Source organism: Culex quinquefasciatus, chromosome 2 (assembly GCF_015732765.1).
Source record: "Culex quinquefasciatus strain JHB chromosome 2, VPISU_Cqui_1.0_pri_paternal, whole genome shotgun sequence".
Taxonomy (NCBI): domain Eukaryota; kingdom Metazoa; phylum Arthropoda; class Insecta; order Diptera; family Culicidae; genus Culex; species Culex quinquefasciatus.
In genome coordinates, this window is record NC_051862.1 from 223,828,658 (window position 1) to 223,841,823 (window position 13,166).

General features: G+C 28.8%; 1 long non-coding RNA gene across 1 annotated transcript; it reads left to right on the forward strand.

Annotated features, from left to right (window-relative positions):
* The first annotated feature begins 10,545 nt into the window (after positions 1-10,545).
* Positions 10,546-11,263, forward strand: LOC119766530. Its single transcript, XR_005276962.1, has 2 exons — positions 10,546-10,643; positions 10,703-11,263. It is a non-coding gene; the product is annotated as an uncharacterized LOC119766530 (long non-coding RNA).
* The last annotated feature ends 1,903 nt before the right edge of the window (positions 11,264-13,166 follow it).

Below are 13,166 nucleotides of genomic sequence, written 5' to 3' on the forward strand. Positions count from 1 at the left end.
AAAAGAACCCGGGCCCGCGGGGTTTGTAACAAGTCCGGCGCCGAAGACCCGATCCGATCGAAATTCCAGCGGTTAACGCCGCGAAAAAGCAATCAGTCAACCAGTTTGATTTTCCGGGAATCCCGTGCCCGGAACCATCGTAGATGACGTGATCACACATCTTGAACGGTAAGATCCCCACAAAATCACAAATCGACCACCACCTAACCTCACTTTCCCGCATCTTTCTCACAGCAACGACTTCTACCTGATTTCCAAGAACGTCCGCCAGGGAACCGTTTCGCCCACCTCATGCAACTGGACGCGGACAAGCTGCAACAGTACTCGTTGCCCGTGTTGTCGGAATGAAGCAACAATCGGAAACTGAAGGGGGGGCAGACCGGCAAGAAAATTCAGTTAAGAAAAAGCCACGGCTGGGGAGCTCAATTCTGTCTCGCGGGAAGCGGGTTATGCCGGTGAAAAAGACGTCGCTGACGTTTGCCATTTTCGGCACCATGAACCGGATTGGTGTGCAGAAGATTTGGGGGAGGACCGGAGAAGCAGCAGCTGAGGCGATGGTGAGTTACAGATTTTCATAAGTTAAACCCTAGATTACTGACTATTTCACTTTTTTCAGCAAAACGTCAACCGCAACCCGCTGTCAAACGTCTCCCGACGACAATGACCGCACCGAGGAACCCGCAAACGTGAAACCCTCATCATTTCGTCCTCAATACCGCGTCCGCCCAACAAAGTGAATCTACTCTTCAAGTGTGTCATTCAATTCGACGTCCCAGACCGTACCAAGCTGCCCAACGTGATCCTAGGGTTCTCCTCCCTGGGGCGTCCTCGCCGTGGCGAGTTCAAAACGAAAACGTTCTGCCGCGAACGTTCTATTTTCCCGATCGAAGGACCTGCTGCCATGGTTTGAGAGAGACGTCATCATTCGGGACCAAAATGTGCGGCCAAAGTCTCCGGTTGTGGAGCAGCCGGTTTCGCCGGCCAAGCGACAACCTTCAAGTACTAGTTTGACCGGAACGATACTGCGGTGCCGAATTCCTAGCAACATCCTCCATCAGCACCAGTTGTTCCAGAGATTCTGCACAGCGGGGTTCAGTGTGTGGTTCCCGTTCCTTCTTAACTGGGCTCTCGAATAACCCAAATCCGGTCATCAACAGTCAAGTGAAACAAAAAAATAACAAAAGCTACACAGTATGAAAGTAAAAAAACAGAAATTTATGAATACATAAACACAAAAAAGAAGGGAAAACATAAAATCTAAAACCACAAAAGAAAATATAAAAATACACAACTACAATACAAAACACATAACAAAAATAAAAAAAACGCAAAGAACACATAAAAAATCTAAAACGAATACAAATACGAAAACACAAAATACTAACATACAAAAATTCAGAATACAAAAATACGAGAATTACTAAACTAAACAAATACAAAAAAAACCGTAGATACACAAACTAGATTTTACAATTTTTTTTCATAATTTACCTAATTTAACTAAATTAATTTAAACTGATCTTAACTCAACAAAATTTAACTGAATTTTATAAAATTTAACTTAATTAAGCTTAATTTATCTAAATTGAACTTGATTCATCTAAATTTATCTGAATTTTATCTAATTTAACTAAATTGAACTTAATTCATATTTTTTTTTAAATATATCCAAATTGAACTTCATTCATCAAAATTTTACTAAATTTAACTTTGTTGGACTTAATTCAACTGAATTTTACAAAATTTTACTAAATTTAGCTAAATTATACAAAATGAAACATAATTGAATTTTCAAATTGAACTTGATTCAACCAAATTTAACTTTATACAACAAAAATAAACATAACTCAGCGAAATTCAACTGAATTTTACTAAATTCAAATGAATTGTACTTATTTTGTTTAATTTAACTAAATTTAAATATTTTAAGTTAATTAAATTTACATAATTTAACTAAATTTACATAATTCAACTAAATCTACACAATTTAACTAAATTTAAATAAACTAAACAAAATTCAAATAATTTCAACTTAATTTACTTAATTGAAATATATTTTTTTAAATATATCGATATTGAACTTAATTTGTCTAAATTTATCTAAATTTAACTTTATTGAACTTAATTCAGCAAAATTATATTAAATATTTATTAATTTAATTTAACTAAATTTATCTAAACAGAACTTAATTCGACTAAATTTAACTAAATTGAACTTAATTCAACTAAATTTAGTTATATTTAGTTAAACTTAGTTATATTTAGTTAAACTTAGTTGAATTTAGTTAAATTTATTTAGATTTAGTAAAAATTAGTTAAGTACAGTTGTATTTAGTAAGATTTATTTAAATTTAGTAAGATTTATTTAAATTTAGTTAGATTTAGTCAAATTTAGTAAAATTTAGGTTGATTTGATTAAATTTTGTTGAATTTAGTTATATTTAGTCAAAATAAGTAAAAACTAGTTAGATTATTAATATAACTTTATAAACCTAATTTAGCTTACTTTCACTTAGTAAAACTGAATTTGACTCAATAATTACTGAATTAAAACAAATGTTGATCAATTAAGCTAAATTCAAATTAATTTTGTTGAAAAAACTTTATTATATTCTACTAAATTTAACTAAATTTAAATAAATTTAACTTAATTTAACTATATTAATTTCACTGCATTCAACAAAAATTTAACTAAATTGAACTCAGTTTAAATAAATATAATTAAATTTAACTAAGTGTATCTAAATATAACTCAATTGAACTAAATTTATCTTAATTTAACTAATTTTAACCCACTCTAACTTTTGCGGGGGGAACGGGCGATTATCGGGCATCGCCAGTGCCAGTTAAGATTCTTAAGCCAAGACACACACCTTAAAAAATTCGATTTTTGTGTTGTACACTCACACCAACATCATACACGCTCTCCAGCACGCACACTGCTTCAGTTTTCATAACGCGCAAGCTGTCAAACATGTTTGTTTGCTTTTTTCAAACGTGTTTAAAATAATTGATTGGTTGGTCCGTTCTTTGGAATTCTTGAAATAATTTCTGAAATTGAAGGTAAGTAACCACTTTAATTAATCATTCGAGACATAAAATCTTCATTTCCCGGCAACAGATTTCGTTAGTATCTTCAGCCTGCGGAACAACTACCGGGGACGGGACGACAACAGCTTCCCCCTCCGCAACCTCTTCCAAGCGGCGCTCCGCTGCCCCCCCCAAGGACCAAAACGGCCACCGTAGCCTTGGCCAAAAAAAGGAATCTGTTTCGAGTTGCCGCACATGAACTGCAGAACAATACCATGGGTGGCATCGCAGCAGTTTCCGCAGCCGTCTTCACGAAGGGCACGCGCCACCCCGGCAACGATCACCACCAATTCTACCGCCTCCAGGACACGGTCATCGAGGAGGATCCGGAGTGGATGGTCGCCGGAAGGGGATGAGAAGCAGAAGTTAAGCAGGCGGGACGGGGTCAACGTGAAAAACGCGAAATTTTATGAAGTTTGACCCGGCTTTGGAGACCGAGAGCGGCACCGGCGACCAATCCGGATCGCGCTTCAGCAAGCTGTGCGTGGTGCGAATGTGTACATCCAGCAGATAGGGCAAACTTTCGCCAGGTGGTTTCGCAACATTCGCTTCCCCCAGCAGCAGAACCAGCGACGGCGATCGGCCGATCCATCAAGAGTTGCGGTTCTACTCCCAGAGCATCCTGCAGAACGTGCTGTGGCGCAAAAAGCTGCAAGACCAGCGCAAGATGTTGTTCGAGCTGGCCGTCGAATCGGCCGTAGCCAACCCGGAAGTTCAGCAGTTTGTCCAACTGTTGCCCCAACATCCAGCGCAGCCGGTGGCCGGTGCTGAGCCAAACGGCCGCCTTAGCGAACCAGTTATCCGCCAACTCAATGTTCCGCGACCGTGCTGTCCAACTCGCTGCATCTCTCTCTACCACAGGGGGCGTCACGTCATCAATTCAGGCTGGGATCACTTCGGCAAGGCTTCCGTCACGATGAACCTCAACTGACCAGCGTTGATCTACTGTGTTTTTTTTTGCTTCTTATTGCGAGAGTGTAATCACTTTTCACACTCTTTTTGTTCCATTGCCGAAGGCGCTTCACTTTTCAAAGTTCTCATTAATTTATTTTCCCCAAAAACATTAATTTTTGATCGATTTTACTTTTAACTAAGTTTCGTTCCTACAGTAGTTCTTTTAAGGCCAAAAGTCTCCAACATTACTCAATATTTTCTTTAAACATACAAAAAATACCCAAAGAAACAAAAAAAAAACAAAAATACAAAATACAAAAATACAAAAATACAAAATACAAAAATACAAAAATACAAAATACAAAATACAAAAATACAAAAATACAAAAATACAAAAATACAAAAATACAAAAATACAAAAATACAAAAATACAAAAATACAAAAATACAAAAATACAAAATACAAAAATACAAAAATACAAAAATACAAAAATACAAAAATACAAAAATACAAAAATACAAAATACAAAAATACAAAAATACAAAAATACAAAAATACAAAAATACAAAAATACAAAAATACAAAAATACAAAAATACAAAAATACAAAAATACAAAAATACAAAAATACAAAAATACAAAAATACAAAAATACAAAAATACAAAAATACAAAAATACAAAAATACAAAATACAAAAATACAAAAATACAAAATACAAAAATACAAAAATACAAAAATACAAAAATACAAAAATACAAAAATACAAAAATACAAAAATACAAAAATACAAAAATACAAAAATACAAAAATACAAAAATACAAAAATACAAAAATACAAAAATACAAAAATACAAAAATACAAAAATACAAAAATACAAAATACAAAAATACAAAAATACAAAAATACAAAATACAAAAATACAAAAATACAAAAATACAAAAATACAAAAATACAAAAATACAAAAATACAAAAATACAAAAATACAAAAATACAAAAATACAAAAATACAAAAATACAAAAATACAAAAATACAAAAATACAAAAGTACAAAAATACAAAAATACAAAAATACAAAAATAAATATACAATAATTAAAAAAAACTATACTAACTATATTTTACTAAATTTAGCTGAATTTAGCAAAATGTTACTAAATTTAACTGAATCAAAGTTAATTTAGGTAAATTAAATCAAATTTAACATAATATTTAAAAAATTAGGCAAAATTATTTAAATTAAACTAAATGCAGCCACATTGAACTAAATTAAACAAAATTTTACTAAATTGAGCTTATTTTAACTTAATTCAACTAAATTTTACTCATTTCAGCCGAATTAGACTAAATTTTTACCAAATTTTGCTTAATTTCACATATTTGAACTAAATGTTACAAAATTTAACTGAATTTGCCTTAATTTGATTGAACTGACTTAAATTCTACCAAATTTGACTCAATTTTACTAAATATAACATAATTTAACGAAAGTAGACTTTTTTCCACTTCATTCTACCAATTTTAACTAAGTTTATCTTAATTTAACCCAATTTAACTTAATTTAACTCGATTTAACCTAATTTAAATCAATTTTGAAGTTTAATAAAATTTATTAAACTTACCCTAATTCAACAGAATTAAACAAAAATTAACCAAGCTGAACTAAATTTAGTTTTAATTTAACTGGTCAAATAAATAAACCCAACAAACAAACAACAATATTTAACTCAATTTAACTTAATTTTGATAAATTTAACTTAAATTAACTTAATTGAAGTAAATTTAACTAAATTCTATATTATTTAACTTAATTTAATTTAATTTGACTGATTTGAAAGTAATAAAACTGCCTTTTATTAATTTTATCTATATTTAGCCCTATTTAAGTAAATTAATCTCAATTTAACTAAAGCGAATTAAGCTTTAAACTACTTTATTTAGTCAAACTTTACTCAATTAAGCGATATTTTACTAAACATAAATAAATTTTGCTTAATTTAACCAAATTTTACTTACTTTGATAAAATTTAACTGAATTTAACAAATTTTAGCCAATTTAAACTAAATTTTACAAAATTTTGCTAAACTTATCATTTTTAAACTAAATTTAACTTAATTTAAGTAAATTTAGGTTAATTTAAATTAATTGACTTAAGTTCTGCCAAATTTAACTCAATATTACTAATTATAACATAGTTTAACTAAATTTGACTTTATTTAGCTTGATTCTACCAATTTAACTTAGTTTATCTTAATTTAATCAAATTTTAACTCAATTTAAATAAAATTTACTCAATTTTACTTAACTTTACTAAATTTAACAAAGATTACTAAAAATTATTAAACTTACTGAATTCAATCAAATTAAACATAGATTTACTAAACTTCACTAAATTTTAGTTTCTAAATTTACCTAATTCAACGTAATTTAACTAAATTTAGCCAAATTTAAGTAATTTCAACAAATTTAGCCATATTTAACTAAATTATACTTCATTTAATTCATTTTAACAAAATTTAAATAAACTCAGCAAATTTTGCATAAATTTAACTAAATTTAGCAAAACTTTACTAAATTTAGCCAAACTTAACTTAACTTAGTTAAATTCAACTAAATTTAATCACATTTAGGTAAATTAAACATAATTTTGCTTAATTTAGGTAAATTTAACTTAATTCAACAACATTTTATTTAATTTTACTAAATTTAACCTAATTTCACTAAATTTAATTTAATTCGGCTTAATTTAAATTAATTTACCTTTTTTTAAACTGATTTTATTCAAATTTAGCCAATTTTATGTGAATTAAACTAAATTTAAGTAAATTCAACAAAGTCAAGCTTAATCTAACTAAATTTATCCAATTTGAATAAAATTTACGAAAATTTTTATGAACCTACATATTTTTTTCTTTTTTTTTTTACTGAATTTAACTGAACTTAACTAATATTAACTGAATATTACTTATTTTAACTTAATATAACTTAACTAAGCCAAATGTAGCTCAATTGAAATAAATTAAACAACATATAACTAAACTTATTTAAATTTTACTGAATCTAAATAAATTTTATTATTTTAACTAAATTTTATTAAATTTTACGAAATTTAATAAATTTAACTAAATTTTATTTAATATTTAATAAATTTCAACTGAATTAAACTTAATTTAACTTATTTTTACTAAATTTAATTAATTTCAACTGAATTTAACTAAACTTAACTAATTTTTACTAAATTTCACTGAATGTTACTAAATTCAACTAGATTTAATAAAATCTAACTGAATACAACTAAATTTAACTGAATTTAACTATATGTTAGTAAAATTTTATTGATTAAATTTCACTAAATGTTATTTAATTTAATTAAATCTAAATAAATTCAACAAAACTCGACTAGATTTAACTGAACTTAACTAAACAAAACTAAATTTAACTAAGTTTAACCACCTTAATCTAATTAAATTTTTTTAACTTTAACTAAATGTAACTAAATTTCATTAAATCTAACGAAATTCAACTGAATTTAACAAAATTTAAATAAGCTTAACTAGATATAACTAAATTTAACTGAATATAACTCAATTAAACTAAATTTTAGATTTTTTTTTTCTAAATTGAACTAAATCTAACTAAATTTTACTTATTTTGACTAAGTGTAACTTAATTCAACTAAATTTAATTAAATCTAACTAAATTTGACTACATTTAACTAATTTCAAATAAATTTAACTAAATCTAACTAAAATCAACTAAATTTTACTAAATTCAACAAAGTTTTACCAAATATAACTATATTAAACTAAATATAACTCAATCTAGATCAATTTAACATAATTTAACTAATTTTAACTAAATATAACTTAATTTTATCCAAAGTTAACTAAATTGAAATAAATTTAGCGAAATTTTAACGAAACGTAATTAAATTTTACTTAATTAAAATAACTTTAACTTATTTTGACTAAATGTTACTAAATTCAACTAAATTTAATAAATCAACCTAAATTTAACTAAATTTGAATAAATTTATCTAAACTTGGCTAAATATAACTAAATGAAACTAAATCTAACTAAATTTAACTGAATTTAACTAAATTTAACTAAGTTTAACTAAATATCACTATATTTAACTAAATATAACTCAATTTAACAAAATTTTACTTAATTCAACTAAATTTAACTAAATTGAAATAAATTAAGTGAAATTGTACGGAATTTAATTAAATTTTACTTAATCTACCTAAATTTGACTTATTTTGACTTAATGTAACTAAATTCAACTAAATTTAACTAAATGTAACTGAATTTCATTTAAAACAATATAACTAAATTTTAGTAAATTTTACTTAATTTAATTTATTTTAACTTAATTTAACATAATTTAACCAAAGTTATTGATATTGAAATAAATTAAGCGAAATATTACGAAACTTAATTGAATTTTACTTAATCTAACTAATTTTTACTTATTTTGACTAGTTGTAACTAAATTCAAATAATTTTAATTCAATCTAACGTAATTTAACTAAATTTAAGTAAAATTTGACTAAATCTAACTAAATTTTACTATATGTAACTAAATCTAACTAAATTCAACTGAAGTTAACTAAATCCAACTTAATCTAACTAAATTCAACTTAATTGAATTAAATTAAGCAAAATTTTACGAAACTTAATTAAATAAAACTTAATTTAACTTAACTAAATTTGACTTATTTTGTAACCAAATTCTACTAAATTTAATTCAATCTAATTAAATCTAACGGAATTTAACTAAATTTGACTAAATTTAACTAAATTTAAGTATATTTTATCGAACTAAAATAAACTTAATTTAAATATAAAGTTTAACTAAATATAACTCAATTTAAGTCAATTTAACTTAATTTAACTAATTTTAACTGAATATAACTTAATTTAGCCAAAGATAACTAAGTGGGTGTGAATTAAGCAATATGTAACTAAATTCAAGTAAATTTAATTAAATCTAACTAAATTTTGCCTAATTTTACTAAATTTAAATTAATTTTACTAAATTTAACTAAAGTTAACTAAACTTTAACTAATTTCAACTTGATAAAACTTTATTTAGCCAAAGTTTACTAAATTGAAATAAATGAAGCGAAATCTTTTACAACTTAATTAAATTTTATTTAATCTAACTAAATTTTACTCATTTTAACTATATATAACTTATTTCAACTAATTTTGATTAAATCTTAATAAATTTAACTTATCTATTATTTATCTAAACTTAACTTAATCTAACCAAAATAAACTAAATTTGACCAAATCACTAATAAAATCAATTTAAAGTCCTGTTAACATACTAACCCAACTTATACTTTTTTAGCTAGTTAGGTTAATAGCTTAAGTTTTGTTGTTAATTCAATATTTTTTTAAATAAAATAATAATCTGTCGTGTTTATTTGTCACCCTATTTTATTTAATCGCCCTAACTTGAAATCCGAAGTAAACAGGAAGGAGAAACCCCCCGGTTTCCGGCACGTCGGTCCCCCGTTTATAGGCCCGTTATCGTTGTCAAAACGGGCCCAAAAGCGTGCCACAGACGGGCGTAACACAGCGGCCAAAATGCGTAACGCCCGCCTAAATGTTGCATTCTGGCACGCAATGGGCCACAACGAGGGGAAAAAGCGTGCTGAAAATCGGGCCCGCTTTCAGGCAAAACGTCCCCGCTTTTTGGCCGTTTTCCGCCCATTTTTCTATGTGGGTAAAGGAGCGACGAAACCGGCAGAATACGAAGAAGGAGATCCAGTGCCCACTCTAACGTTAGGGGGGCTGCGGGCGAGAATCGGGCATCACCAGTGCCAGTTAAGACGCTTAGTCTAGACACAATCCTTAAAAAAATGTATATTTGTTCTGCACACACACACCAACATATTTGCTCTTTGCCGCTCTCACACACACAGTCCCATTTCGTAACGCGACCAGCAACTGTCAAAAATTTTCATTTACACGTGTTGAGTGCATCACCAGATTCAACAACAAAAGCTCGCGAACGTTCCGGGACGCGTTCCGAAGTTCCCCAGTCGCGTTTCCCGGTTTCCTCGAACCAGAAGTCGTCCACCCAACGACAAAAGAACCCGGGCCCGCGGGGTTTGTAACAAGTCCGGCGCCGAAGACCCGATCCGATCGAAATTCCAGCGGTTAACGCCGCGAAAAAGCAATCAGTCAACCAGTTTGATTTTCCGGGAATCCCGTGCCCGGAACCATCGTAGATGACGTGATCACACATCTTGAACGGTAAGATCCCCACAAAATCACAAATCGACCACCACCTAACCTCACTTTCCCCGCATCTTTCTCACAGCAACGACTTCTACCTGATTTCCAAGAACGTCCGCCAGGGAACCGTTTCGCCCACCTCATGCAACTGGACGCGGACAAGCTGCAACAGTACTCGTTGCCCGTGTTGTCGGAATGAAGCAACAATCGGAAACTGAAGGGGGGGCAGACCGGCAAGAAAATTCAGTTAAGAAAAAGCCACGGCTGGGGAGCTCAATTCTGTCTCGCGGGAAGCGGGTTATGCCGGTGAAAAGACGTCGCTGACGTTTGCCATTTTCGGCACCATGAACCGGATTGGTGTGCAGAAGATTTGGGGGAGGACCGGAGAAGCAGCAGCTGAGGCGATGGTGAGTTACAGATTTTCATAAGTTAAACCCTAGATTACTGACTATTTCACTTTTTTCAGCAAAACGTCAACCGCAACCCGCTGTCAAACGTCTCCCGACGACAATGACCGCACCGAGGAACCCGCAAACGTGAAACCCCTCATCATTTCGTCCTCAATACCGCGTCCGCCCAACAAAGTGAATCTACTCTTCAAGTGTGTCATTCAATTCGACGTCCCAGACCGTACCAAGCTGCCCAACGTGATCCTAGGGTTCTCCTCCCTGGGGGCGTCCTCGCCGTGGCGAGTTCAAAACGAAAACGTTCTGCCGCGAACGTTCTATTTTCCCGATCGAAGGACCTGCTGCCATGGTTTGAGAGAGACGTCATCATTCGGGACCAAAATGTGCGGCCAAAGTCTCCGGTTGTGGAGCAGCCGGTTTCGCCGGCCAAGCGACAACCTTCAAGTACTAGTTTGACCGGAACGATACTGCGGTGCCGAATTCCTAGCAACATCCTCCATCAGCACCAGTTGTTCCAGAGATTCTGCACAGCGGGGTTCAGTGTGTGGTTCCCGTTCCTTCTTAACTGGGCTCTCGAATAACCCAAATCCGGTCATCAACAGTCAAGTGAAACAAAAAAATAACAAAAGCTACACAGTATGAAAGTAAAAAAACAGAAATTTATGAATACATAAACACAAAAAAGAAGGGAAAACATAAAATCTAAAACCACAAAAGAAAATATAAAAATACACAACTACAATACAAAACACATAACAAAAATAAAAAAACGCAAAGAACACATAAAAAATCTAAAACGAATACAAATACGAAAACACAAAATACTAACATACAAAAATTCAGAATACAAAAATACGAGAATTACTAAACTAAACAAATACAAAAAAAACCGTAGATACACAAACTAGATTTTACAATTTTTTTTCATAATTTACCTAATTTAACTAAATTAATTTAAACTGATCTTAACTCAACAAAATTTAACTGAATTTTATAAAATTTAACTTAATTAAGCTTAATTTATCTAAATTGAACTTGATTCATCTAAATTTATCTGAATTTTATCTAATTTAACTAAATTGAACTTAATTCATATTTTTTTTTAAATATATCCAAATTGAACTTCATTCATCAAAATTTTACTAAATTTAACTTTGTTGGACTTAATTCAACTGAATTTTACAAAATTTTACTAAATTTAGCTAAATTATACAAAATGAAACATAATTGAATTTTCAAATTGAACTTGATTCAACCAAATTTAACTTTATACAACAAAAATAAACATAACTCAGCGAAATTCAACTGAATTTTACTAAATTCAAATGAATTGTACTTATTTTGTTTAATTTAACTAAATTTAAATATTTTAAGTTAATTAAATTTACATAATTTAACTAAATTTACATAATTCAACTAAATCTACACAATTTAACTAAATTTAAATAAACTAAACAAAATTCAAATAATTTCAACTTAATTTACTTAATTGAAATATATTTTTTTAAATATATCGATATTGAACTTAATTTGTCTAAATTTATCTAAATTTAACTTTATTGAACTTAATTCAGCAAAATTATATTAAATATTTATTAATTTAATTTAACTAAATTTATCTAAACAGAACTTAATTCGACTAAATTTAACTAAATTGAACTTAATTCAACTAAATTTAGTTATATTTAGTTAAACTTAGTTATATTTAGTTAAACTTAGTTGAATTTAGTTAAATTTATTTAGATTTAGTAAAAATTAGTTAAGTACAGTTGTATTTAGTAAGATTTATTTAAATTTAGTAAGATTTATTTAAATTTAGTTAGATTTAGTCAAATTTAGTAAAATTTAGGTTGATTTGATTAAATTTTGTTGAATTTAGTTATATTTAGTCAAAATAAGTAAAAACTAGTTAGATTATTAATATAACTTTATAAACCTAATTTAGCTTACTTTCACTTAGTAAAACTGAATTTGACTCAATAATTACTGAATTAAAACAAATGTTGATCAATTAAGCTAAATTCAAATTAATTTTGTTGAAAAACTTTATTATATTCTACTAAATTTAACTAAATTTAAATAAATTTAACTTAATTTAACTATATTAATTTCACTGCATTCAACAAAAATTTAACTAAATTGAACTCAGTTTAAATAAATATAATTAAATTTAACTAAGTGTATCTAAATATAACTCAATTGAACTAAATTTATCTTAATTTAACTAATTTTAACTTAATTTAGCCAAAATTAACAAAATTCGAATAAATTGAAATAAATTATGCGAAGTTTTACGAAACTTAATTGAAATTTACTTAATCTAACTAAATTTTACTTATTTTGGCTAAATGTAACTGAATTCAACTAAATTTAATTAAACCTTGCTAAATTTAACTAAGTTTAACTAAACCTAACTAAATTTCACTAAATCTAACTAATTTCAACTGAATTTATCTAAACTCAACTAAATTTAACTAAGTTTAACTAAATATAACTCAATTGAACTTAACTTAACTAAATTTT